At 44.9% G+C, this 27,547-nt stretch overlaps 2 protein-coding genes across 3 annotated transcripts in view; one reads left to right on the top strand and one right to left on the bottom strand.

Moving 5' to 3' along the window:
* LOC102459924 (uncharacterized) overlaps nt 1-27,547 on the bottom strand; it is a 121,507-nt gene that overhangs the window by 47,467 nt on the left and 46,493 nt on the right. The gene's annotated exons all lie outside the window — the stretch shown is intronic.
* The window catches only part of B4GALT1 (beta-1,4-galactosyltransferase 1), a 52,599-nt gene that overhangs the window by 1,414 nt on the left and 23,638 nt on the right, over nt 1-27,547 (top strand). The window lies entirely within an intron of this gene.

Here is a 27,547-nt window from a genome sequence, read left to right as displayed (position 1 = left end):
TGCTGCTAGACAATACTGACCTCTCATGGTCCAGCAAATGCTCTGGTTCAGGACCGGTCAGGTCCTGAGGGTGCTGGACTAGAGAGGTTCAACCTGTCATGTCAGTAGAGCCCAGAGAGGCAATTACATAAATCCACATCAATTTTATGTTGAGAAATTCCTTATCATAGGGTCCATGAATGTATATGTGAAGGAATAAAAGACAATATACTGAAGTCAGTGGAGATTGCATTCATTTTGTCTCCATTTACAAAGCTAACCTATCTTAGTACAGATTACTATGGCTTGTTTAATTGCATATTAAATGCTATTATTTAATTTTCAAATAATAGTTTACGGTGATGCTAACTGACAATTTGTTTCACTGTTTTGTGTGATCCATTTCTTGGTCGTTTACCTTCAGATTTAAGAGCTGTCACTGCTACTGATAGAACAGTCAGGTGGCCTGGCTCTGGCAGGGTTATATCCCTGACCTATGTTCTAACGTTCTGTAGACAGCATTTTACCCACTATCCTGGAAATTGAGATCCTTTTAGAATTCAGAACAGGTCCCCTGATATGGCCATGTTTGTAGGATAAACAGATCCTTAATAGTAACATTAAGAATGGCTGCTGAAAAGCAAGGGTGTGTTTTCAGATGGCATTTTATTTAAACTACCACACTAGAATAATGTTGGGAAAAGTAAAATTTACATATTTGAAAAGTCCTTGGCTCTAGAAACATATTCAGTAACACCTGAGTGCTGCTGAGAAGAGAGTGATTAGAAAAATTATGAACGGTTTATATTTTGCATACCTTACCAGAAATCTTCATGGTAGTCTTAATGTGTGTGTGTGTGTGTGGGGGGGGGGGGGGGGGGGGGGGGGGGGGGGGGGGGGAGTTAAGTATTTTTTCCTCTCAGACTTATAAATATTTTACTTAGTCTTGTACTTAGTGTTTCACCATCACAATGCTAGGGTTACAATTCAGTTTCCTTTTACATATCCCTAGTTCTTAAGACTGTTTTGTGTTTGTGTGTGTGTGTGTGTGGGGGGGAGGATTGAGTTTCCCACCAAAGGAATGATATTTCTTGATTGTTCCATTTAACACATTTCAGTAGATTCTAGCTGCTTTTCTGTCTGCTGATCCATCAAAAACCTGATAGTTCTCACCAACCTTCTCAGCAAAGATTAAATCACTCTTATATGACTGACTTTTGGGATTTTCTGTAATTGGAGTATTTGGACAGCATCTACCATGTTGGGGGAAGCACAGAATTCTACATACAAGTGTTACAAAATGCTATCAGAAATAAATACACACAAGTAACAATCACCAGAGTGAACAGAGTCAGTATTAGCATGCCTCTGACTTAAAGGTGACCAAGTAGCACGTGTGAAAATCAGAATGGGATGGGGAAGAGAAAGGTGCCTATATCAGATACAGCCCCTAACATCCAGATATCTGGTCTCCCTACTCTGACTTCCAATACTTGCTGATCTGCGATGCATTTTCTACTCATTGGTGCAAAGTAAGAATGTATGCAAGTAGTTAAGTACCTGCTAAGCCTAGGCTTATCGGTTAGTGGAGTCGACTACTCGCACCTCCCCCTTGCTGCCTCTATCAGATGCAGCAGGGGAGAGGGGAAGCAGAAGCCAGTGGTAGGGGCAGCCAGCTTAAAAGGTGGTTCCCCCCCAGCATCATCAGCTTCCCCTGCAGGGAGCAGGGGAAGCTGCTGAGAAGCAGCCTCTGCCTGAAGTGGGCCCAATCTTGCCACAGGCAGAGGCTGCTCCGCATCCCACAGATTAAAAGGGAACCGATTTCTAAGCTGGCTGCCCCCAGCACTGGCTTCTGCTTCCTCCCTCACCTGCTGTATCTGATACAGAGGCAGCAAGGGGGACGTGAGAGTAGTCGAGAAGTTGGCTGTCAACAGGGGCTGCTGCTGGAGCAGACGTGGCTGCTGGACCCAGGTCCAGGAGCTACCCTCATTGTGTCTCTGCAGTTTAATGTAGTAAGGCTTTCTCCCCTATCAACGAATTGTGTAGTTGATAGAAATTCTGTCGACTACATGATTAGCTATTTACTCACTTCCTAACATCCCCTAGTACAAAGCAGGGCCCAGATATTGCAAACATGCATACAAGCAGCCCCAGCATGCCTACAGTTATTTGTGTATCTCAATGTTTGCAGGATTGTGGCCTAGTGATGTTAATGTATCAAATCGGTTTAGGAAAGCTGTATAGCTCAACTACGCTGCATATTAATGTGAGATAAGAGAAATTTGAATTTTCTGCTGTCCTTGGCAACTTATTTATTACCTGCTGTTGTTGGAGGCAGATATTATTTGAAACTGAAATAATGAAGCTTGATACGTTGACCTTGTAGTGTCTAAGATGATTAAATATTGCTACTGCGTAACCATAAGCATATGTGATGATTAGAAAGAGAACCTGCCCTCTGACTGGTACGTTATGTTTACACAAGGATTCCTTTCAACCAGAAATTTTTTTAAAATGCTTTTGAGAAGCTTCATGTGGTTTTCAACATATACAACTCTCAGAGAAGTTCCCAGCTGACCACTTACTGCTAAGTTACAGGCTGTTTATGGATCAACACATCTGCATAACAAATTACTGGTTTGGAGGTGGTTTTGAGGTCACTAAAAGGAACTGTGTGCAGTGTGTTTTGTTGCATATCTTTCACTTTTTCTTTATCATTTTAGAAACCAGTTGTGTGGCTTGTACTGTGCTAAAATCCTGTCCACACAAAAAGCACAAATCTGAATCCCTCTGGAGACTGACTTAACTTGGCACTAATTGAACTACAGTGTCATGTTAGGTTACAAAGTTTAACTATCAGAGCTCTTCAGTGCCCCTCAAAGAAGAAGGTCAAATATTTTCAAATGCCTGGAACCCTGAGACAGGAAAGAGAGTGCCTCATGATTCATTGCACTCTTTTCCCCGCCCGAACCAGGAAACTGAATTGTCAGCCATGTTAGTTCACTTTTCAGAATTACGTGATGCTCCACGTTCGCTGTGACACTCCTGAGTCGGCTTACTTCCCTGTTAGGTGGTCGCCACTTTCTGTGCAGTTTGGCGGCAGAGGTAGAGCATGTGCTGTGAATTTGGGATGTTAAAAAAAAGGTTAATAATGTAACAGTTAATCTTAACAGTTACACGCTGCGGGCTCTGCAATACAAAGCTTCTACTGCAGAGCCTGCAGTCCAGCGGGCTCCCTGGGAGCAGGGCAGCTGCTGGGAGCTGGTGCATGCCGGGAGCTAGCTTATAAGCCAGCTCCCAGTGCTTACCAGCCACCAGTCCCCCTCCCAGGGAGCTGGCTGCCTGGAAGCCGGGCCATGAGGTGGCATGACCAATAACTAAATAGTTACAATCTCACATCCCTACTGTGAATTGTGGGGTTACCTGGAAAGGCCTGGCTGGCTGGCAGTGCCACAGCTTAAGAGCATTAAGCTGAAGTATGTGCAGTATTTTGCCTTGTCCCATGGGTAGACAATGGCATGTGGCTGGATGCTTTTGAACTCCATTACTTACGGTCCATCCGGCTCTGAAAATGACACACACTAAGATCCTGGTGGCTCATGGGTGGCTGGAATTCTTCCTGCCTGTTTAAATATTGGCCGTTGTTAGCAATTAACCATTGTTCTGTGGCATTCTGAGGGCCACCACAGCAAAAACCTTTCCCTCCATTTTGCTTGTCCGGTTTAGACCATGTTGAGGTTGTGCTGAAGCAGGAACTACAAGGTGCGAGTTGCAGAGCTGGTGGGGTGGGGTGTTTTCCCCATGCTAACATACCCTTAGGCTTGGTCTGTACAGGGGCTCAGGGCTACAGCAGGGAAAGATGTCTCTGCCCAAGCCCTGAAGCTGTTCTAGCAGAGGGGATCCCCCACTGGTCCCAGCAGGGAGCTGCCAGAGAAGAATGGCTTCTCTCCAACACCCAGCACAGAGCTGCTGCAGCCAGGGGGTTGGCAGGGAAGTGGCCAGCAAAGCAGGTCCAGCTCCTAGGCAGGGGGACCACAGGCCTCTGGGCACTGTCTTTGCCCTGTGGGCGAGAGCAGAGCACCATGGAGCCTCATGCTCCCCACCCCCCCAGAGCTGGACCTGTTGGCCACAGGCACCAGGCAGCCTACCTTAGTGCCATTTACCAAGAGCCTTCCAGGTAAGCCTGAGCCACTCCCCATCCAGAGCAGCCTCCCAAACTCCTCATCCCTGACCCCACTCCATAGTCCATACCCCCAGTCTAGAGCCTGTACATACGCCTCCTGCAGGCCAATCTCCAGGCCTGAGCTTCTCTCTAAACCTGGAGCCCTCTCTAGCATCCTAATCCTCTCATTCCTGAGTTCATCCCCTCCTGCATTCCAACCTTCTGCCTCAATCCACAGCCCCTCCCTGTATTCCAAATCCCTCCACTCCACCCCATTGCCTGGAGTCCCCTCCCGCCTCCCAAACCTCTCATTCTCAGCCACTGCACCCCAGCCAGATCCCTCTCACCAGCCTCGAGGGCCCCGTTCCCAGACACACCCTAGAGTCCTCACATCCCTGCCCCCCACTCTCCGCCACATGAATTTTGTTATATGCACCAGTATGAATGTGATGGTGCACATCCCTCCACACTGGTGCACGTAACAAATTTCATTCTGCTCAAGGGGTGGAAAAAAATTAGAGGGAACTGTGATCAATACTAGCAGTTTCCTTGGTATTACTATGTCACGCAGGGTGTAGAATACCCAGACCCCTTAGAGATACAGTTATACTGACCTAATCCCCTGTGTAGACAGAATTATGTCGAAGGGAGGGGTTTTCCTGTTGGAATAGCTACCACCTCTCATGGAGGCAGAGTATCTGGCCAGATGTCCTCTTTGGGTAGTGGACAGCATCTTTACCACAGCAATACAGCTGCACTACTGCAACATTTTAAGTGTAGAGTGGCCCATGAGAACTGCTCTTCAGTGTCCTCTGCAGTGTGGACCTTGTAGTCTGTGCTAAGGCACAAAGTAGAATCAAAGAACAGGAAGGGACCTTGAGAGGTCATCAAGTCCAGTCCCCTGCCCTCACGGCAGGACCATGCACCATCCAGAGCAGGGGGTGTAACGGTTATTTCCTGGACCTGATCCTGCGCTTCACTCAGGACTACATCGAGAATTGCCTCTCCCCTTGTGGGTTCCTGCACCAACTGCTCCAAGAAGCAGTCATTTAAGCCATTGTGAAATTTTATCTGCTTCTCTTCCTGAGGTGACATGTATCCAGTCAATATGGGGGTAATTAAAATCCCCCATTATTATAGAGTTCTCTATTTTGGTAGCCTCTCTAATCTCCCTCAACATTTCAATGTCAGTATCGCTGTCCAGGTCAGGTGGTCGGTAATATATCCCTACTGCTAATTTCTTATTATTGGAGCATGGAATTTCTATCCATAGCGATTCTATGGAACATGTTGAGTCACTTAATATTTTTATTTCATTTGATTCTACATTATCTTTCACATACAGTGCCACTCCGCCACCCACCCGGCCTGCTCTAGTCTTTCTAAATATTTTATATCCCGGTATGATTGTGTCCCACAGATTTTCCTCATTCCACCAGGTTTCAGTGATGCCTATTATGTCAATCTCCTCATTTAATACTAGGTACTCTAGTTCACCCATCTTAATTAGTCAGACTCCTAGCATTTGTGTAGAAGCACTTTAAATATTTGCCACTGCTTATTTGTCTGCCCTTCCCTGATGCATTGGATTCCTTTGTATGCGGTTGTTTGTCTGCTCTGGCCCATGGTTTGCCCTCTCTCCTCCTCCTCTTTCTGACTACAGCTTAGAAAATCTCTATCAATGGATTCTCCTCTAAGAGAAGTCTCTCTCTGATTTACATGCATCTCTGCACCAATCAGCTTTCCCCCATCTCTTAGTTTAAAAACTGCTCTACGGCAAACTGGACAGTCTTTGCGGTAAAGAATCAATTGACACAAATCAGTTATATGTAAAGGGGACTTACAGAAACCTATCGGGGAACACTTTAATCTTCCTAATCACTGTTTAAAAGATCTTCAAGTGACTGTCTTGTCACAAACCAATTCTACTAGCCAGTTACACAGAGAAGCATTGGAATTAGTTCAACCACAAATTCAATTCTTATGCTAATGGGCTCAATTGTGATGAAGGATGGTTAGGACATTATCTACCTAATAGTCAATGAAGGTGCAAACAGCTCTTTGTGTAGATTCCTATGTTAGGAAGGATACTATAATCTGACTTGGATTCTTATCGGCTTCGTTGTAACTATCCAAGCTTCAGATACTTACTGATTCCCTCTACCTTCCTGAATTTTCTATACCCTCTGCTCCCTGTCTCCCACCCTCTCTTTTTTTCCCTCCTCTCTTCCCCTCCCCCCACCCTCTCATTTATTTTGGGTCTGCACATCCTAAACTCAAAACTCCGGTCATCTGAAGAAGTGGGCTGTGCCCATGATACCATCCACATGTTTTGTTAGTCTATAAAGTGCTACCAGACCGCACGGAGTGGAGGGTGTGGGAGGGGGGGAGGCGCTGCGTATAATCATTATGGTAACCGATAAGCCCCGCTCATTGGTTAAATGAGTAAATGTTTACACTTTCACATCCCTACTTCTTCTCTCCCTCGCCTTGAAAGAAAGTGGGGAGAGGTGGAGATAAGATTCTTGGGAAGAATAGTCAGTTTTAGGATTAGGGATGGGAATGTTTCACTGCTTACAGTTAACCAGTGGGGGCTGGAGCAGCCCGCCACCCAGCTGGAGTAGGCCTGGTCTGCAGTGGGAGGGAAGACACTTCAGTCCAGCTGGCTGAAGCAGTGAAGCAGCCCCTCCTCCCCGTTTAATTGGTTACCTGGTTAAACATTATGTTTAACTGGTTAACTAATTAATGGGATTTTATTTCCCTAGTTAGGATAACTTGTTATAAAACAGACTTTCTCTTTTGAGGCCAGAAGCCCATAACATAGGTTATTCTTCTGTAGGTTACTGTTCTATCCAGCACATAAGCAGTTGACTTTAAATGGAAAGGTTTTTAATACAATTATGCACATTAGAGGTTTCTGCTTGCTTTGTCATTCTGGTGACATGTGGCTGGTACAATGGAAGTTGTCACGTGCCATATGATATTTGTGTTTTTACCGTGACACAGAGGTTAAAATTCCTTGTATGCAAATATGTTGCAACTGTGTATTTATAAGGTATTGAGGAGGTTGTATTAGCACAGTAGCCCCTTTCTCTAAAAGGTCTGTTTCTCTGGTTACACCTGCCTTCCAAACAATGTTCAGAAATTGCTAGTGTAGCACATGGCATAGTTTAGTGCTGATAAACTGTGCTTCAGATGTTTATTCCAGCTGCTAAAACAACTTACAGCAACTCAGTCACATTTTTATACCACAAGAAACTATTAACTTTATAACATAACTGTATTGAAAATAGAAGGATGAAAAGAAATTATTTCATTTGGGGTCGTAATTCTACCATGGGAGTGGGAGGGGTCCAGGGTGAGATCGAGGAGGAGTGCCATGTTGTGCCATGGCTCCTGCTTTGGGTTGTGTGGGTGGGATTTATGGTTGCTGTAGAAGAGGCAGCCAGCAACTCCTCTCTCGGCTTTGTGATTCAAATAAATAAAAACAGCTGCAAGGCCCTTGAGTTTGTTTGTGATCCGACAGTGGTGGAATTGAAGGCATGCAGATGTCCATGGAGCTATTCAGTCAGCCTAGATATTGTTATGTAAGGTCATTAATCATTACTATTTTGCAGTCGTGCCGAGAGGGGCCAGCTGGGAAGCAGGGCCTGAGTGTGTGAGGTGCTGAATGAATGAAAATCCAGGGCATGGCCTAAGGAGTCTCCACTGGAGGGCCCAGCTATATTGGTGGCTTTTGCTGGCTGCAGCGGGCCTGCACATGTGTGTACTCAGTTACAGAGCTGGAGGCTAAGCAATACCAGATGAAGTGCAGAGGGCAACTCTGGCCATAGTCATTTGGACCAGGTCTAACTGGGTTCCAGTTTAGAAGGTAGCTGGGATGTCAGCATTTTGGTGCCTTCCTAACTTGCCAGTGAGCCCTGTCTGGTACGGATGTAGCCCTGGTGGTAGATACAAAAGCCAATGGCAAGCAATAGCCATGACTGTGCTGAGATGGGCTACCTACTCTGTTCTGTGAAAACAGCAGTCATGTTGTAAGTAAAATCAACAAGGAGTCGGTGGCACCTTAAAGACTAACAGATTTATTAGGGCATAAGCTTCTGCAAGCTTCAGCTCACTTCCTCAGATGCCTGAAGTGAAAGAATCAGATGGCGGAGATATTTACATACATACAGGGATGGGAGTGTTAACGAGGCTAATTCAATAGGGGGGGATGTGGCCTGCTTGCAACAGTGATAAGGTGAGAATACCTAAGGGGAGAATTACTTAATGTAATGTAATATAATATGAGTAGGCTGCATGAGGAGACTGCAAGGAGGAAGCTAGAAGGGCAGAGGAAACTTCTGTGACTTCTGACACACCCTGGCTACGTCTACACTGGCCCCTTTTCCGGAAGGGGCATGTAAATTTCACCAGTCGTCGTAGGGAAATCCGCGGGGGATTTAAATATCCCCCGCGGCATTTAAATAAAAATGTCCGCCGCTTTTTTCCGGCTTTTAAAAAAGCCGGAAAAGAGCGTCTACACTGGCCCCGATCCTCCGGAAAAAGTGCCCTTTTCCGGAGGATCGGGGCCAGTGTAGACGCTCTTTTCCGGCTTTTTTAAAAGCCGGAAAAAAGCGGCGGACATTTTTATTTAAATGCCGCGGGGGATATTTAAATCCCCCGCGGATTTCCCTACGACGACTGGTGAAATTTACATGCCCCTTCCGGAAAAGGGGCCAGTGTAGACGTAGCCCCTATGTGTTTAAAGAGGGAATGGCAAAGAAGACCCAGCAGTATGTGTAACAATAAATGCAAAGACACCTGTGACCAATTTCTGCTCTGATTTGTGCTTCTTCGTGGAATTACACAGGTGGAAGTTGAGACAGAATTTGGTCCATGGGAGTATATTTATCATTAATACGTGTCTCCCTCCTCTGCTCACCCCTCCCACCTCTGCTATTAGATTACAATTCTGAAAAGTTAGTCATTTAATGGGGAGAAGGAGCATGAGTCCAGATGCTGTTCAGCGTGTCGCTTTGTAAACTGGGGGGGCATGAAGAAATTCCAGGGGGCGCGAGGTGACTATCGTGTGTTCCCCCCCCCCCCCCCCCCCATGTTTTCCTGCTATTTTTGTTTTCCGGTCAGTTCCATTTTTTTTTGCTCAACAAGTTTTGCTGCTGGGGATGGGGGGGCATGAAGTTTTCTCAAAAATCAAAAAGGGGGCATGATGCCGAAAAGTTTGGGAACCACTGTTTTAGCAGCAGGACTCAGCAAGTCCAGTCAGAGAGAAAACATGCAGCCCAGTGTAATCCATTATATCCCTATAATCAGGGCTTAATAAACAGCAGCGAAAGCCACTCACCAGCCCCACACTGTGCATGCACAAGACCTGCATTGCGCATGTGTGTGCCGCAAATGAATGGGCACCTGGCTGAAATCTACTCGCCATTGGGCGAGTAAATTAAATACTTTGTCGAGCCCTGCCTATAATCTAGTTAAAATAAGAATCTTGAACAATGCGAACTTTATTTAGACTTGCAAGCGACAGTGAAAATGTTAGCGTGCATTCCAAGGGTCCACCTATTCCTCACAATATGGTAGATTGTGACACACAGCAGAGGAAGAAGGGGAAGTTTTCCATCTCCCACATCTAGTGTTTTGCAATATAGTTGTTCTTCTGGCCAGTTTTTATCTGAGGGAATGGCTGGTTTCTCTGGGCCACATGCCCAGTTTATGTTTACAGAGAAATGGAGGCTGTGCAGTGTCTCAAATACTGAATCCAGAGACAGGAGACTCTTGATTGATTAAATCCTTGGCTTTTCCTGTTTTCAGATTCTTATTAATCCTAGAATGGCCTAATTTGATGATGATTAGCAAATGGCAGGTTTTGTTATTTACAAAATGACAGTCAGTGGACTGGTTCTGGGGGCGTGAGTGGGGTTGTTGTCACAATTGGACCTACAGATGTTCTCTTGTTTCTACCTGAACTGTATTAAAAGAAAGTGAAAGCTTATAAACCAGGACAATAACCTAGAATAAATCCTACCAGGGGAAAGGTGCAAAAGGGAGACAGACTAAATGAGCACAAACAAACAAAAGCCATGTGATCATGCCTAGCAAACAACAACAGAAATGTGGGACTGGAAATCAGAGAACCAGAATTGACATATTGAAAATGAAGCCTAATTAGTGAACAAAATAATGAGGGGATGGGCGTTCAATCCATCACTCCCATTCTAGGGGCCTCTTTTAAAAGCAAAGGAAGAATAGATGTTAGGGAGAAATTAGTGGAGGAGGATGAAAGTAGCTATCTCCATCTTCTCCTGTGCCCTTGGGCCTCTCTGTAACATTGCTGCATCTTCCGTGTGCTGATCCTGAGAGATCTCCTGACCAGGGTCCTCCATTAGCTCTGGCTAAATCCCACTCACCACTTGGGATGTGAGACTTTGTCAAAACCTCTTCTACTTCCCCACTCTGCCATCCTCCTTCCCCACTTTATTCCTTCTTTCTTACCCCTCTTTTTCCTACTAAGAATCTGGTTTAGCCAGCCAAGGGTATCAGCAATACTGCTGAGCCTATGACTAGAAAGAGGCAGCTAACAGCAACACCCTAAACAGCCCGATTCTGGTACAAGTTCATCAGGATTTGGAGGGGTTTCTTCACTCAGTTTATTGGCTAATTGAGTAGTAAATAGAATTTTTATCAACTATTCAATTAGCATGGGAAAGCAGCCCGGCTCAGTCTCGGCTTGTGCTGAGACTGGGACCTATCCCTGCTGTGGCTCTGCATTTTAAATGTAGTAAGAGCCAGGCTACTTTGCGGCAACCTCCCGTGGCGCTCCACCCCCTCCTTCCCTGCTGTTGCCTCTGATAGAGACAGCAGCACAGTGGGGGGGAGGCAGGTGGCACCACAGAGCTGGCTTCCCCCAGCACTGGCTCTGGCTTTCCCCACTCCTGCTGCCTCTGACACAGAGGCAGCAAGCGGGGAGGGGGGGATGTGAGTAGTCAACTCGACTAACCAAAACACCAGAAGAGTCCCAGAGCTGGGGGTGCATCGTGAGCCCGGAAATCTACATTGCAGTGAAACAACCCCATAGCTGGAGCCCTGCAAGCCTGAGTCCTGGGGCACAGGCCAGTGGCAGGGTCTTAATTGCAGTGTAGACAGACCCTGATAAGACTGAGTGCCATGCCTCTGTTTATACAGCAAAGAAGTTGTCCATAAAAGTCAGCACCAGACACAATCTGCATCTTCTCTTTCCTCTTCCCTTTTGGGTGTCTTTGTCCTTAAGTCCTTGCTGCTAGCTGCAGTGCTGTCCCAGAGACTGCTAAGTGGCATTGTGGGCTATTCCTTTTAAAATTCTCTTTCCAGTTAAGGGTACTGGGGTGTTGCTAAAACAAAAGGTCTATGTAATGCTTTGTGTTCCAAAGCGTTTAACTCTCTTTCCTTCTTTTCTGTATGATTCAAAAAGAGTTGAGGGGGGGGGGGGGGGGTATGGTGAGTGTGCCATGCTGCTAAGCAGGCTGAGGTCTCTGTCCACCAAACCCAGAACTGTGTTTAGTGCTGGGGCCATTTCAGCATCATGCAAACTCTTTGGGCCCCTTTATTCCATCTACATTAGCGCAACAGGGTGCGGCATCTGTAGCACAGTGGGATGTATCTGTGCCAAAATGCAGATTCTAGCTGTAAGATGTGGCAATGCAGGGCCTGTGGACTGGACAGGGCTGTACACATTGTACTGCTCCTTCCAGACAGCTGACCTGTCCATAAGCGTGTTTGACAGTCACTGAGAAGCCACTGAGACCCCAGTCTGGACCATGAACTTCAGTTCTTCAGCTATTGACTTAGCCTCGTGGAGAGGGGAGGAAGAGGCCAGCATCACTGGTGCGCATGGCTCAGAGACAGGGTCCCTAGACAAGAGCACAATTCAGCTATAGGTAGGGGGACCACTCTTGAGGCTCTCCTGGTGACAGAATGAAACCACTCGCAACAAGGGACAGTAGTGTTGGCAATGGGAGTGCGTCTCCCGCCAACGATGTGCAGTCCACACCAGTGCTTTTCGTCATTACAATGTTTGTCACAGCCCAGAGTGACCAAAGTTTTCATAATGGAAGTGCAGTGTAGACATGGCCTAGCACACCACATGCATTCTCAGTGGCATGAAAGCCACAGTGGCTTAGCATAGGTTAAACACCACCAGTGTCATGGCAGCACAGAAGGGTGCTGTTGTATTGGCTATGCAGTTAGGCCCCGATCCTGCAACTAGGTCTGCAGTGCCCATGGAAGCAGGGATCTAGCTGCTGTATTTTGGCAGGAGAGCAGGGAGATTACAGCTCCAGTGATTACTGGAGAACAAATAGATATAAATTAAACCAACGTGACTCGTGTGTAGACAAGGCCTTTAGGGTTTATCCAGACAGAAGTTGCATACTTAAGCTGTGGACCTGAACTGGATTCCAGTATGGATGTGAACGATTAGTTGAGCCAATGCTTATTGGACAATCAACATACTGATTGACTTGTCGTTTCCCTGCCCCCTTGCTGTCTCTATCAGAAAGGGGCAGCAAGGGGGGGACATAAAAGGGGGTGCTTCAAAGTAGCAGCACCACATGGAACACAGAGCCAGACCCAAGCTCCATGTGGTGTTGCCACTTTGAAACACAGCGTGCAGCATGGAGCCAGCTGGGGACTCCCCTGCTGACCCCAGGCTCCATGCTGCGCTGCCGCTTTGAAATACTGTGTCTAATGGCAGGCTCCCAGCAGCATTTCAGCTGATCCGGGACTCGACAGGGCGCTGCCACTTTGAAAAGCATGGGGAGCACAGGGCCTGGTGCTCCCCTCAGCACTTTTGCCATTGAAGTGCAGCAACAGCCCTAGGGTTGTTGCTGCACTTCAAAAGCGGAGGCGCCCTTATCGACTAATTAAATAGTTGTTGCAAATTGCATTGACTATTCTATTAGTCAATTAATCGAAATGTAACATCCCTAGATTCCAGTTGTCTGAATATAGCTCAACTGGAAAAGGGGGGTGGCTTTCTGCTAACTTTTGCACTCTAGTCCTGTTCCTGGGGTTGCATGGGTGTAGGCATGTCACTTTTCCATGCAGACTGGGAGGGGTTTAGGAGCTGCTGTGCTGGTTCTAGGCCAAAGAGAGAGACTATGGCCCAGAGCTGGGCAGAAGAGCTAGACCTCAGTGGACATGCTAGTTCAGGTTTTACAGTGAAAATCTGACTGCTTGCAAATTCACAACAGTTCTTCTGAATCTGCTAGCAAATCTGAATCTTCTATTGCTAGCAAAGGACCTGTTTCTGAGTCTACGCTATACAACTTTTAGCGACAAGGCTGTGTGAACACTGCTTATCGGTACTTTAATTTCCAGCCCTAGGCTATGTCTAAACTACATCCCTCTTTCAAAAGAGAGATGTAAATTAGACAGATCGAAATTGAAAATGAAGCCGGGATTTGAATTTCCCACACTTCATTTGCATAATGGCGGCCGCATGCACTTTCGATAAAGGGCTTTAGTTTAGACATGTCCCTAATGAACATTTAAACGATTTTTCTTTTAAACCCAGGAGCATTAACTGTAGTCAGTGAACAGAATGATTTGTGTGGTCCCCATATCTTTCAAGGGTTTAGAACTAGTTGATCACATACTCTCACACCACATTTTTATTCAGAGATTGGAAGTGGAAAACAATCTTTCCTGCTTTTTCAGTTCCCAGTTGGTTTCTCAACTCTGAATGGGATAGATGTGGAACTGAACTAGCTGGATACATTTAAATGAAAATAGCCTCTACTTCAGGTGCAGAGAGAACACTACAGTCAAAGCTGTTGTAGCACTTGGAATCAGATTGTGCTGAGCTAATGATGTCTATCCGCTCAGTAGTTTGACTATCTTTAAAACTTGCTCAGCAAACTTATATTGCTTGAATATTATTAGTATTTAATTTAAATTATTTTAGTAGATTATAGTAAGGTAAGGGCTTCATTTAGGTTGTCATAATTTTAATTGTAAATAGATTTGTTAAAAAAATACGTATTTAATAGAACTTTTAAAATAATTTTTTAGAAAAGATTATTGATTTTATTGACCTTTTGAACACTGGGACACAACTGTTAGTCTGTGCCTAGGAAGTTAAGTATATCTTGGCTACCGGAATAAAATATGTGGCTGAAGACAGCACAATTATTGACCCTCCTAAACAGGCACTGCTAATTTTCTTAAATTTATCATGGATTTATTTTCCTTGAGGATGTTGAGTTGGTACATTTTTAAACAAAAAACTGAGTTCAGAATTTTTCTTCAGAAATAGTGTTCCCAGCTCTTTGTTTATATTCACTAGGGTTACTGGTTTAAAATCTGTTCATTATAATTTTTCACTTTCACACATGTAAATATCTGGTGGCTGGGCAACCCCAAAATGAACAGATTAATTCTCTGTATGTGTATCCTTTCCTGAACATTTACTGGAGTAATATTCTGTTGGCTCGCAGAATAAACCCTTCTGCCTCCTCGTGCAAATAGCACCATCAGTTAAGCCTACTGATCCAGGATGCTTTATGTGCAATGTTTGCCATGGGTATAGAATTATAGAATCACAGAATGCTAGAGCTGGCACAGAGCTTAGGGCAGTCAAATCCAACCCTCTGCGCAAAGGAGGACCAACCCCAACTAAATCATCCCAGACAGAGCTTTGTCAAGCTGGGACTGAAAAAGTCTTAGAACATAAGAACAGCCATACTGGGTCAGACCAAAGGTCCATCTAGCCCAGTATCCTGTCTGCCGACCGTGACCAATACCTGCTACCCCAGAGGAAGGGATCACAACAGGTAATCCTCATGTGATCCCTCCCGTCACCAACCTCCAGAGAAACAGAGGCTAGGGACACCGTTCCTATCCATCCTGGCTAATAGCCAGTAATGGACCTAACTTCCATGAATCTATCTAGCTCTTTTTTGAACCCTGTTAAAGTTCTAGCCATCACTGCATCCTATGGCAAAGAGTTCCGTAGGTTGACTGAGTGCTGAGTGAAGAAAAACTTCCTTTTGTTTGTTTTAAACCTGCTGCCTATGAATTTCCTTTGGAGACCCTTAGTTCTTATATTGTGGGAATAAGTAAATAACTTTTCCTTATTAACTTTTTCCATACCAGCCATGATTTTCTAGACCTCTATCACATCCCCCGAGTGTCCTCTTTTCTAAGCTGAAAAGCCCAAGTCTCTTCATATGGGACATGTTCCAAATCCCTAATAATTTTTGTTGCCCTTTTCTGAACCTTCTCCAATGCCAATAGATCTTTTTTGAAATGAGGCAATCACATATGTTCACAGTATTCAAGATGTGGGCATACCAAGGTTTTATACAGAGGCAATAAGATATTTTCTGTCTTACTTTCAATCCCTTTAATGACTCTTAACATTGTATTTGCTTTTTTGACTGCCACTGCACACTGAATGGATGTTTTCAGAGAATTCTCCACAATTACTCCAAGATCTTTCTCTTGAGTAGTTGTAGCCAAATTAGTGCCCATCATATTGTATGTATAGTTGGGATTATTTCTTCCAATGTGCATTACTTTACATTTATCAACATTAAATTGCATTTGCCATTTTGTATCCCAGTCACTTAGTTTGGTAAGATCTTTTGAAGCTCTTCACAGTCTGCTTTGGTCTTAACTATCTTGAGCAGTTTAGTATCATCTTGCAAATTTTGCCACCTCACTGTTTATCCCTTTCTCTAGATCATTTATAAATAAGTTGAATAGGACTGGTCCCAGGACAGACCCTTGGGGGACCCCAATAGTTACCTCTCTTCACTTGGAAAATGTACCATTTATTTCTACCCTTTGTTTCCTGTCTTTTAACCAGTTATCAGTCCACGAAAGGCCCTTCCCTCTTATCCCATGACAACTTGCTTTACTTAAGAGCCTTTAGTGAGGGACCTTGCCAAAGGCATTCTCGAAATCTAAGTATATTATATCCACTGGATTCCCCCTTGTCCACATGTTTGTTGACCTCCCTCAAAGAACTCTAGCAGATTAGTAAGGCATGATTTCTCTTTACAGAAACCATGTTGACTTTCTGTTCAATTTATATTCATCCATGTGTCTGACAATTTTATTCTTTACTATAGTTACAACTAACTTGCCCAGTACTGACGTTAGACTTACCAGTCTGTAATTGCCAAAATCGCCTCTAGAGCCCTCTTTAAATATTGGCGTCATATTTAGCTATCTTCCAGTCATTAAGTACGGAAGCGGATTTAAAGGACAGGTTACAAACCATAGTTAATAGTTCCGCAATTTCCCATTTGAGTTCTTTCAGAACTCTTCTGTGAATGCCATTTGGCCCCGGTTACTTGTTACTGTTAAGTTTATCTATTTGTTCCAAAACCTTCTCTAATGACACCTCAGTCTGGGACAATTCCTTAGATTTGTCAGCTAAAAAGAATGGCTGAGGTTTGGGAATCTCCTCAATATCCTCAGCCGTGAAGACCAATGCAAGGAATTCATTTAGCTTCTCTGCTATGACTTTATCATCTTTGAGTGCTCCTTTAGCATCTCGATCATCCAAGGACCCCACTGGTTGTTCAGCCAGCTTCCTGCTTCTGATGTACTTAAAAAACATTTTGCTATTATTTTTTGAGTTTTTGGCTAGCTGTTCTTCAAACTCCTTTTTGGCTTTTCTTACTATATTTTTACACTTAATTTGACAAAGTTTATGGTCCTTTCTATTCTCCTCACTAGGATTTGTCTTCCACTTTTTAAAAGATATCTTTTTATCTGTCATTGCTTCTTTTCCTGGTTAAGCCATGGTGGCACTTTTTTGGTTCTCTTACTGTGTTTTTTAATTTGGGTATACATTTAAGTTGGGCCTCTATTCTGGCGTCTTTGAAAAGTTTCTATGCAGCTTGCAGGGATTTTACTTTTGTCACTGTACCTTTAATTTCTGTTTAACTTCCTCATTTTTGTGTAGTTCCGTTTTCTGAAATTAAATGCCACAGTGTTGGGCCTCTGAGGTGTTTTTCCCATCACAGGAATGTTAATTTTATTACGTTATGGTCACTATTTCCAAGCGGTCCAGTTATATTTACCTCTTGAACCAGATCTTGCGCTCCACTTAGCACTAAATCAAGAATAGCCTCTCCCCTTGTGGGAACCAGCTGCTCCAAGAAGCAGTCATTTAAGGTATCAAGAACTTTTTTCTGCATCCCGTCCTAAGGTGACATGGAGTCCCAGGAAGATTCCACCCCCTCCCTAGGGAACCCATTTCAGTGCTTCACCCATTCCAGTCCTAGGGAAATAGTTTTTCCTAATGTCCAACCTAGACCTCCTCCTATCTTGCCCTATGCAGGGGTTTTCAAACTTCATTGCTGCCTTTTGAAAACACAACCCCAGGAAGGGAAACCAAAACCTAAGCCCACCTGAGCCCCACTGCCTTGGTAGGGGGAGGGCCGAAGCCTGAGCCCCATCACCCTGAGCAGGCAAGCCAAAGCCAAAGGCTTCAGCCCCAGGAGGGATACCTTTATCCTGAGCCCCACTGCTCAGATCTGAAGCAGTCTGGCTTTGGCCCTGGGTGGTGGAGGCTTGGGCTTTGTTCCTGGGCTCCAGCAAGTCTAACACCAGTCCTGGAAACTTAATTAAAATGGGGTCAAGACTAGGGATGTAAAAAACACAGTTAACAATGTAACCATTAAAAATCTCAGTAGTTACTCAGTTACACACTTATAAAGCTTATACTGAAGAGCCTGCAGTTCACCTGGCCCCCGGAAGCAGTATGCTGGGAGCCAGCTGCCACCCCATGTTGTGGGCTCTGATACAGAGCTAGCAGTACGGGGTGGCAGCCAGCTCCGCAAGAGCCGGTTTATAAGCCGGCTCCCAGTGTACACCAGCCCTGGCTACTGGCTCCGCTCCCAGGAAGCCGGCTGCGCTGCGGGCCCTGCAGTATAAGCATTACACAGGAGGTGGGACAGGAGCTGGTGTGTAACCGTAATAGAAACTAATAAGCTCATGCTTATCAGTTAACGGTTACACCCTTACAGTCCTAGTCATGACCCACTTTGGGGCCCTCCCAGGTCACAGTTTGAGAACCCCAGTCCTAGAGAAAACTATTGGTTAACCTGGAGTCATGATTGAAAGAAACAGTCATATTAGCCAGAAACCCCTGAAAGAACGTTGCTGTTTTCCTACTGTGTATATGTAAAAGTGATCATTTCCATTGATTAGAACTGGTTTTCGAATTTACAGATTATGCTACAGGCAGATCTTCAGTGACGATTATGAAATGATGAGTTATCAGTGTGAAATTAAAGGGTTGTAAAAATAAGGGTTGGATGTGAATGGCACTTTGTTTTTAAATCTACCTGTTGATAGTTCAGATGTTACAAATCTGCTTTGGGTGTATGTTGATCACATTCATGGGTGGTTAATCCCCCACATGGAATAGGCACATCACTGACTCTACAGCTGTGTTTTGTCATCTCTGCCACTAGGTCTCTGTTGTTCTACACCAGCCTTACCTTTGAAAAGTCACTTCCTGTTGTTCAGCAACTAGTACAACCACACCAGCTCTTCAGACCACATCTGCTCCTGCCCTGCTTCTGTCTGGTGTTTCAATGTGATTAGTATATGCCAAGCTGTGCCCTTTTCAGCAACTGTGGTAATACTGTTGCATGTAACAGAGTATAATTCTCAGTACATGACAAGTGACTAACCCAAAGCCTGATATGCTAGTATCATGCTTGCAATTCACAAAGTGGGAGGTAGCAGAGTACTGGAAGAGATGCCTGCACAGTGTCTCTGGGTAATATAGGAATATGGAGCCCGGGTATTGCTCACCTTAGGGGCTCTCTGATCCCATTTGGCCCAGAGGAGGGAGCCTGGCAAAAATGGGCTATGGCTTCTCTGCCTTGCTGAACATAAGAACATAAGAACGGCCGTACTGGGTCAGACCAAAGGTCCATCTAGCCCAGTACCCTGTCTACCGACAGTGGCCAGCACCAGGTGCCCCAGAGAGGGTGGACCGAAGACAGTGATCAAGTGATTTGTCTCCTGCCATCCCTCTCTAGCCTCTGACAAACAGAGGCCAAGGACACCATTTTATCCCCTGGCTAATAGCCTTTTATGGACCTAACCTCCATGAATTTATCCAGCTTCTCTTTAAACTCTATTATAGTCCTAGCCTTCACAGCCTCCTCTGGCAAGGAGTTCCACAGGTTGACAACACGTTGTGTGAAGAAGAACTTCCTTTTATTAGTTTTAAATCTGCTACCCATTAATTTCATTTGGTGTCCTCTAGTTCTTCTATTATGGGAACTAATAAATAACTTTTCTTTATCAGCCCTCTCCACACCACTCATTATTTTATAGACCTCTATCATATCCCCCCTCAGTCTCCTCTTTTCTAAACTGAAAAGTCCCAGTCTCTTTAGCCTCTCCTCATATGGGACCCGTTCCAAACCCCTAATCATTTTAGTTGCCCTTTTCTGAACCCTTTCCAAGGCCAAAATATCTTTTTTGAGGTGAGGAGACCACATCTGTACACAGTATTCAAGATGTGGGCGTACCGTAGTTTTATACAGGGGCAGTAAGATATTCTGGGTCTTATTTTCTATCCCTTTCCTAATAATTCCTAGCATCCTATTTGCCTTTTTGACCGCCGCTGCACACTGTGTGGAAGTTTTCAGAGAACTGTCCACGATAACTCCAAGATCTCTTTCCTGATTTGTCGTAGCCAAATTAGCCCCCATCATACTGTACGTATAGTTGGGGTTATTTTTCCCGATGTGCATTACTTTACACTTATCCACATTAAATTTCATTTGCCATTTTGTTGCCCAATCACTCAGTTTGGTGAGATCTTCTTGGAGTCCCTCATAGTCTGCTTCTGTCTTGACTATCCTAAACAGTTTGGTATCATCTGCAAACTTTACTACCTCACTGCTTGCTTACCCCTTTCTCCAGATCATTTATGAATAAGTTGAAAAGGATTGGTCCCAGGACTGACCCTTGGGGTACACCACTAGTTACCCCTCTCCAATCTGAAAATTTACCATTTATTCCTACCCTTTGTTTCCTGTCTTTTAACCAGTTCTCAATCCAAGAAAGGACCTTCCCTTTTATCCCATGGCCATGTAATTTACACAAGACCCTTTGGTGAGGGACCTTGTCAAAGGCTTTCTGAAAATCCAAGTATACTATATCTACTGGATCCCCCTTGTCCGCATGTTTGTTAACCCCTTCAAAGAACTCTAATAGATTAGTAAGACAGGATTTCCCTTTACAGAAACCATGTTGACTTTTGTCCAACAAATTATGTTGTTCTACATGCTTCACAATTTTATTCTTTACTATTGTTTCGACTAATTTGCCCGGTACTGAAGTTAGACTTACCGGTCTGTAATTGCCAGGATCACCTCTAGAGCCCTTTTTAAATATTGGTGTCACGTTGGCTACCTTCCAGTCATTAGGTACGGAAGCCGATTTAAAGGATAGGTTACAAACCACAGATAATAGCTCAGCAATTTCCCATTTGAGTTCTTTTAGAACCCTTGGATGAATGCCATCCGCCCCGGAGATTTGTTAACATTAAGTTTTTCTATTTGTTCCAAAACCTCCTCTAATGACACTTCAATCCGGGACAGTTCCTCAGATTCATCACCCACAAAGGACGGTGCAGATTCAGGAATCTCCCCAACGTCCTCAGCCGTGAAGACTGAAGCAAAGAAATCATTTAGTTTCTCCGCAATGGCTTTATCGTCCTTGATTGCTCCTTTTATATCTCAATCATTTAGGGGACCCACAGGCTTTTTAGCAGGCTTCCTGCTTCTAATGTACTTAAAAAACATTTTGTTATTTCTTTTTGAGTTTTTGGCTAGCTGTTCCTCAAAATCTTTTTTTGTTTTTCTTATTACATGTTTACACTTTATTTGACAGTGTTTATGTTCCTTTCTATTTATCTCACTAGGATTGGACTTCTACTTCTTAAAAGATACCTTTTTGTCCCTCTCTGCTTCTTTTACATGGTGGTTAAGCCACGGTGACTCTTTTTTAGGTCTCTTGCTATGTTTTTTAATTTGGAGTATACATTTAAGTTGGGCCTCTATTACGGTGTCTTTAAAAAGTTTCCATGCAGCTTTCAGGGATTTGGCTCTAGTCACTGTGCCTTTTAATTTCTGTTTAACTAACCTCCTCATTTTTGCGTAATTCCCCTTTTTGAAATTAAATGCCAGGGTGCTGGACTGCTGAGGTGTTCTTCCCACCACAGGAATGTTGAATGTTATTATATTATGGTCACTATTCCCAAGCGGTCCTGTAACAGTTATATCCTGGACCTGATCCTGCACTCCACTCAGGACTAAATCGAGAATTGCCTCTCCCCTTGTGGGTTCCTGCACTAGCTGCTCCAAGAAGCAGTCATTTAAGCCATTGAGAAATTGTATCTCCGCTTCTCTTACTAAGGTGACATGTATCCAGTCAATATGGGGGTAATTAAAATCCCCCGTTATTATAGAGTTGTCTATTTTGGTAGCCTCTCTAATCTCCCTCAGCATTTCTATGTCAGTATCGCTGTCCTGGTCAGGTGGTCGGTAATATATCCCTACTCCTAATTTCTTATTATTGAAGCATGGAATTTCTATCCATAGCGATTCTATGGAACATGTTGAGTCACTTAATATTTTTATTTCATTTGATTCTACATTATCTTTCACATACAGTGCCACTCCACCACCCACCCGGCCTGCTCTAGCCTTTCTATATATTTTATGTCCCGGTATGATTGTGTCCCACAGATTTCCCTCATTCCACCAGGTTTCAGTGATGCCTATTATGTCAATCTCCTCATTTAATATGAGGTACTCTAATTCACCCATCTTATTAGTCAGACTCCTAGCATTTGTGTACAAGCAATTTAAAAATTTGCCACTGGTTATTTGTCTGCCCTTCCCTGATGCATTGGATTCCTTTGTATGCGGTTGTTTGTCAGCTCTGACCAATGGTTTGCCCTCTCCCCTCCTCTCTTTCCGACTACAGCTTAGAGAATCTCTATCAACGGATTCTCCTCTAAGAGAAGTCTCTCTCCGATTTACGTGCATCTCCACACCAATCGGCTTTCCCCCATCTCTTAGTTTAAAAACTGCTCTACGGCCTTATTAATGTTTAGTGCCAGCAGTCTGGTTCCACCCTGGTTTAGGTGGAGCCCATCCTTCCTGTATAGGCTCCCCCTCTCCCAAAAGTGTCCCCAGTTCCTAATAAATCTAAACCCCTCTTCCCTACACCATCGTCTCATCCACGCATTGAGACTCTGAAGCTCTGCCTGCCTACCTGGCCCTGCGCGTGGAACTGGAAGCATTTCCGAGAACGCCACCATCAAGGTCCTGGATTTCAGTCTCTTTCCTAGCAGCCTAAATTTGGCCTCCAGGACATATCTCCTACCCTTCCCTACATCATTGGTACCTACATGTACCACGACCACCGGCTCCTCCCCAGCACTACACATAAGTCTATCTAGATGCCTCGAGAGATCCGCAACCTTTGCACCAGGCAGGCAAGTGACCATACGGTTCTCCTGGTCATCACAAACCCAACTATCTATGTTTCTAACGATCGAATCACCCACTACTAACACCTGCCTCTTCCTAGCTGGCATTCCCTCCCCATCAGAGGTATCCTCAGTGCAAGAGGATACCGCAACATCCTCTGGGAGGAGGGTCCCAACTATGGGATGGTTTCCCTCTGCTCCCATTAAATGCTCTGTTCCCTTGAGACTTTCATCCTCCTTAAGAACACTGGGGCTCTCAGACTGGAGGTGGGACAGTACTACAGTGTCCCGGAAAGTCTCATCAACATAGCTCTCTACCTCCCTTAGCTCCTCCAGTTCAGCCACCCTGTCCTCCAAAGCCCAAACTCGGTCTCTGAGGGTCAGGAGCTCCTTGCAACGGGTGCACACATACGCCACCCGCCCACAGGGCAGGTAATCATATATGTTACACTCGACGCAATAAACAGGATAGCCCCCACTCTGCTGCTGGGCTTCTGTCTCCATGCTGGGTGACGTGAAGGAGGAAGCTGGCATGTTCTTAGCAGCTTAAACGACAAGGAGTCCTGTGGCACCTTAAAGACCAACTGATTTATTTTGGCACAAGCTTTCCTGAGTAAAAACCACTTCGTCAGATGCACTTTGTCAGATGCAAGTGTTTTTTACCTATGAAAGCTTGTGTGCAAATAAATCTGTTTTTACGTTTAAGGCCCCAGTCCTGAAAACATGTTTGTGTTTAGTTTGTAAACTACGATACCCACACGAGGAGGTGAGGAGACAGATTGACAGAGCCAGACGTATACCCAGAAGCCTCCTACTATGGGACAAGCCCAAGAAAGAAACCAACAGAACACCACTGGCCATCACCTACAGTTCTCAGCTAAAACCTCTCCAACGCATTATTAGTGATCTACAACCCATCCTGGACAATGATCCCTCGCTTTCTCAGGCCTTGGGAGACAGGCCAGTCCTTGCCCACAGACAACCCGCCAACCTGAAGCATATTCTCACTAGTAACTACACAGCGCACCATACTAATTCTAACTCAGGAACCAATCCATGCAACAAACCTCGGTGCCAACTCTGCCCACATATATACACCAGCAACATCACCACAGGACCTAACCAGATCAGCCATACTGTCACTGGTTCATTCTCCTGCACATCTACTAACGTAATATATGCCATCATGTGCCAACAATGCCCCACTGCTATATACATCGGCCAAACTGGACAGTCCCTATGTAAAAGAATCAATGGACGCAAATCAGATATTAGGAATGGCAACATACAAAAACCTGTAGGGGAACACTTAAATCTCCCTGAACACACAATTGCAGATCTAAAGGTAGCCATCCTGCAGCAAAAAAACTTCAGAACTAGACTTCAAAGAGAAACTGCTGAGCTACAGTTCATCTTCAAGTTTGACACAATCAACTCAGGATTAAACAAAGACTGTGAATGGCTTGCTAACTACAGAAGCAGCTTCTCCTCTCTTGGAATTCACACCTCCAGATCAGCTACTAGAAGTGGGCCTCATCCTCCCTGATTGGATCCACCTCGTCATCTCCAGCCTGATTCTGGCCTGCATATTTATACCTGCCTCTGGAAATTTCCACTACATGCATCTGACGAAGTGGGTCTTTGCCCCCGAAAGCTTATGCTCCAACACTTCAGTTAGTCTATAAGGTGCCACAGGACTCCTCGCCGCTTTTGCAGATTCAGACTAACACGGCTACCCCTCCGATACTTGATACTATCTACATGTTTTGTTAGTTTTTAAAGTGCTACCAGACTATTTGTTGTTTAAGTTTTTCCTGTTACAGACTAACTCAGCTACCCCTCAGAAGCTTTAAAACATATAGATGGTCTCATGAGCTTTCGTGGGCACAACCCACTTCTTCAGATGAACGGAGTGTTGGAAGTCCAGATCAAAGAATAAATAAGGGAAGGGGGGGGAGGGTGGAGAGAAGGGGGAAAAATTGATGGGGAGGAAGAAAAAAAAAGACAGAGTAGATGAGCTTCGGAGGGATAGCCCAGTGAGTCTGTAACAGGAAAAGCTTAAAAAAACAACAATTTGTCTAGATAGCAGCATCTCAAAGACTAAACAGTTACAAGAGGCTGATAAGAACCATTAGTTTGCACATGGAAAGGAAGATGATGAACACCAGATTGTACACAGACATCAAGAAACATTAGCACCATCATTGTTTGGTTGGTTGATAATGTGGGAGCCATCCGATCAATTCAAACCATTAGCATAAGAATTAAACTTATGAATGATATTAAGTTCCAATCCTTCTGTGTGTATTTGGCTTGTGGAATTGTTCTGAAACAAAACAGCGACTTGGAGATCTAATAATGAGTGTCCAGGAAGATTAAAGTGTTCTCCAACAGATTTGTGTGTGTTGCCTTTTTGGATATCTGATTTGTGTCCATTAATTCTTTCCTGTGTAGAGACTGTCCTGTTTGGCCAATATACATGGCAGTGGGGCATTGCTGGCCTTTGATGGCATAGATCACTTTAGTAGATGTGCAGTTAAATGATCCTCTGATTTGACAGCTGATGTGGTTGGGTCCAGTGATGAAAACGCATGTGTAGATGTGTGGGCAGAGTTGGCACTACTGTTGATTGCAGGGATGGGTTCCTAGATGCTTATGATGTAGCTGTGTTGCGTGGTTACTGGAAATAATTTGTTTCAGGTTAGGGGGTTGTCTGTAAGCGAGAATTGGCCTTTTCCCCCCAAGGCCTCTGAGAGTGAGGGGTAATTTTCCAGTATAGGTTGTAGATTTTTGATAATGTGTTGGAGGGGTTTAAGTTTTGGACCATAGGTTATTCCAAGTGGAATTCTGTTGTTTTCTCTTTTGGGCATGTCTTGAAGGAGTTCTTGTCTGGGTACTCTTCTGGCTCTGTCCATCGGTTTTTTCACTTCTCCAGGTGGGTATTTCAGTTTTAAGAATGCTCTATATTGATCCTGTAGGTTTTTGTGTGTGTCTGTGGAATTGGAGCAAATCCGGTTGTATCTTAGGGCTTATAGGTATAGTGAGTTGGGGTACCCTGAATTGGCCAGGCTAGCTAAACCTCTCTGCAGTGAACCCTTTGGCACTGTCATGCACTTAGGGTCATGTGCTTAAACCTCAGACACTCTCTCCTCCTAGACGTTTAAGGGAAGCGCAAGGAAAAACATCAAACCATGTCTGTCATTTTCCACTCAACAGAACAGTATTGAATGGGGTTTGGGTAGAGAACCATTTTTATTCTTGCAGAAAAGGTGGGGACAGGTACAGCCTGCTGGTGTTTTCTGGGCAGAAAGTGGTGGTGATTTAGGGATGTAAAATCCTGTTTAACTGGTTAAACGTGCACCTCACTAAACAGTTTAATTTAACTGTTCACAGTGCTTCACAGTATCAACATCTTGTTAATAGACTGTAGAGGGGTCAGCTGCCTCCTGGGTGGAGGTGATTCGGTGGTATCCTGCTCTAATTTCTCACCTCTTCCAGGTCCCTTAATAACTTGAAGTAATTACAACTTCTCCTCCTTGGCTTCCATGCATTGAGTCCTTACACATTGGCCCTCCAGAGCCCAGATCACTTTGATCACTCTCTCCCTTTACTTAGTGACACCCCAGAGCTAGGTTCCAGTTCAAACTCTCTGGCTTTACCTGACTGGAGCTCTGCCTTCTGCAGCCCTCTAGTCCCCAGCCCTTGAAGGCTGGATGCCTTCTCTCTGGGCAGGTCTGCTTGATTAAAGCTGCATGGCCTTGGGGCTCTGAAGGTGTTCAAAGCTTGGCTACTGCCTCTCTTGGAGCTGGAGTGGCTCTGTCAGTGGGGGAAGCTCTCCTGCTGGACCAGTTCCCTGTGTGCAGGGTGGTTGATGTCGCTGTATTGATGTCGCTTGAGGGGAGGAAGGTGGATTGTTCACAGCCCTGAGTGACCATGTAGGTAGCATGCAGTGTAGCCCTGACCTGTGTCTTACTGGGAAACTCCTGCTTACTGTGCAGCACCCTGTCAAAGTTCCCTTTGAGTTCAGGGTCTCCCCTGCAGGAACCTCTCACACACTGCAGTCTCTCTGCCATTTCCTGAGCTTCTCCACCCTTCATTGCAGCTTTGCACTACAGTGGGGGTAGCAGTCCGCAAACTCACCCCACACCCGTACCCCTCTGCAGCTCTCGTTAAATGTCATGCCAGGTACACCCTAATATGCTGCCGAGTCAGGGCTACTCCTGACCCCAAAAGCCTCAGACACCCTTCACAAGGATGGTGCTAACAAAATAATGGGGTGGGTATGGGGTCTATGTAGCGCTCCCTCCCTGGCCCCCATGGGGGCTGGCTCAGCTCCCAACTGCACCCCCCCGAATGTTCCTGCATGCCCCCCTGTAAGGGCACACCCCAGTTTGGGGACCTCTGTTTATAGGGCAGGGCTTCTGCTCTCTCCCGGTATGGCTTATCCTGTAATGAAATTTAGCAATCCCAGCCCACAAGGAATGAGATGCCCTGTTACAGAGGGCTTGCTGGCTCATGGGGAATACTGACAAGCCCCCTATGCTGACCCCCTCCTTCCTTGCATGGAGGGCTACACCTGAAGCAAAAGTATCTCCATGTACTTTAATACACAAGAAAAAGGCCACAGGCCAGGACTAGTCGTATTTCGATGATATTGCTATACAGGAATGGGGCACGCATATCAGTATAGATCCAACTCCCTGTAACAGCTCCCCATCTGTGTGTGTGTCTGATAAACACTGCCTTCCAGATGCTTTGTGAAGCTGGGCTTTAATCTTAGTGATTTTCTCAGCTGTGCATTCTCTTGAGTGCTTTCCCCTGTGGCAGACACACTGCTGAGTGTGGGAATAGCACGATCACTTATTAAATCTTAGGATGAAAAGGGG

This window comes from Pelodiscus sinensis, chromosome 6 (assembly GCF_049634645.1).
Source record: "Pelodiscus sinensis isolate JC-2024 chromosome 6, ASM4963464v1, whole genome shotgun sequence".
Taxonomy (NCBI): domain Eukaryota; kingdom Metazoa; phylum Chordata; order Testudines; family Trionychidae; genus Pelodiscus; species Pelodiscus sinensis.
This window is presented reverse-complemented; position numbering and strand designations above follow the sequence as displayed.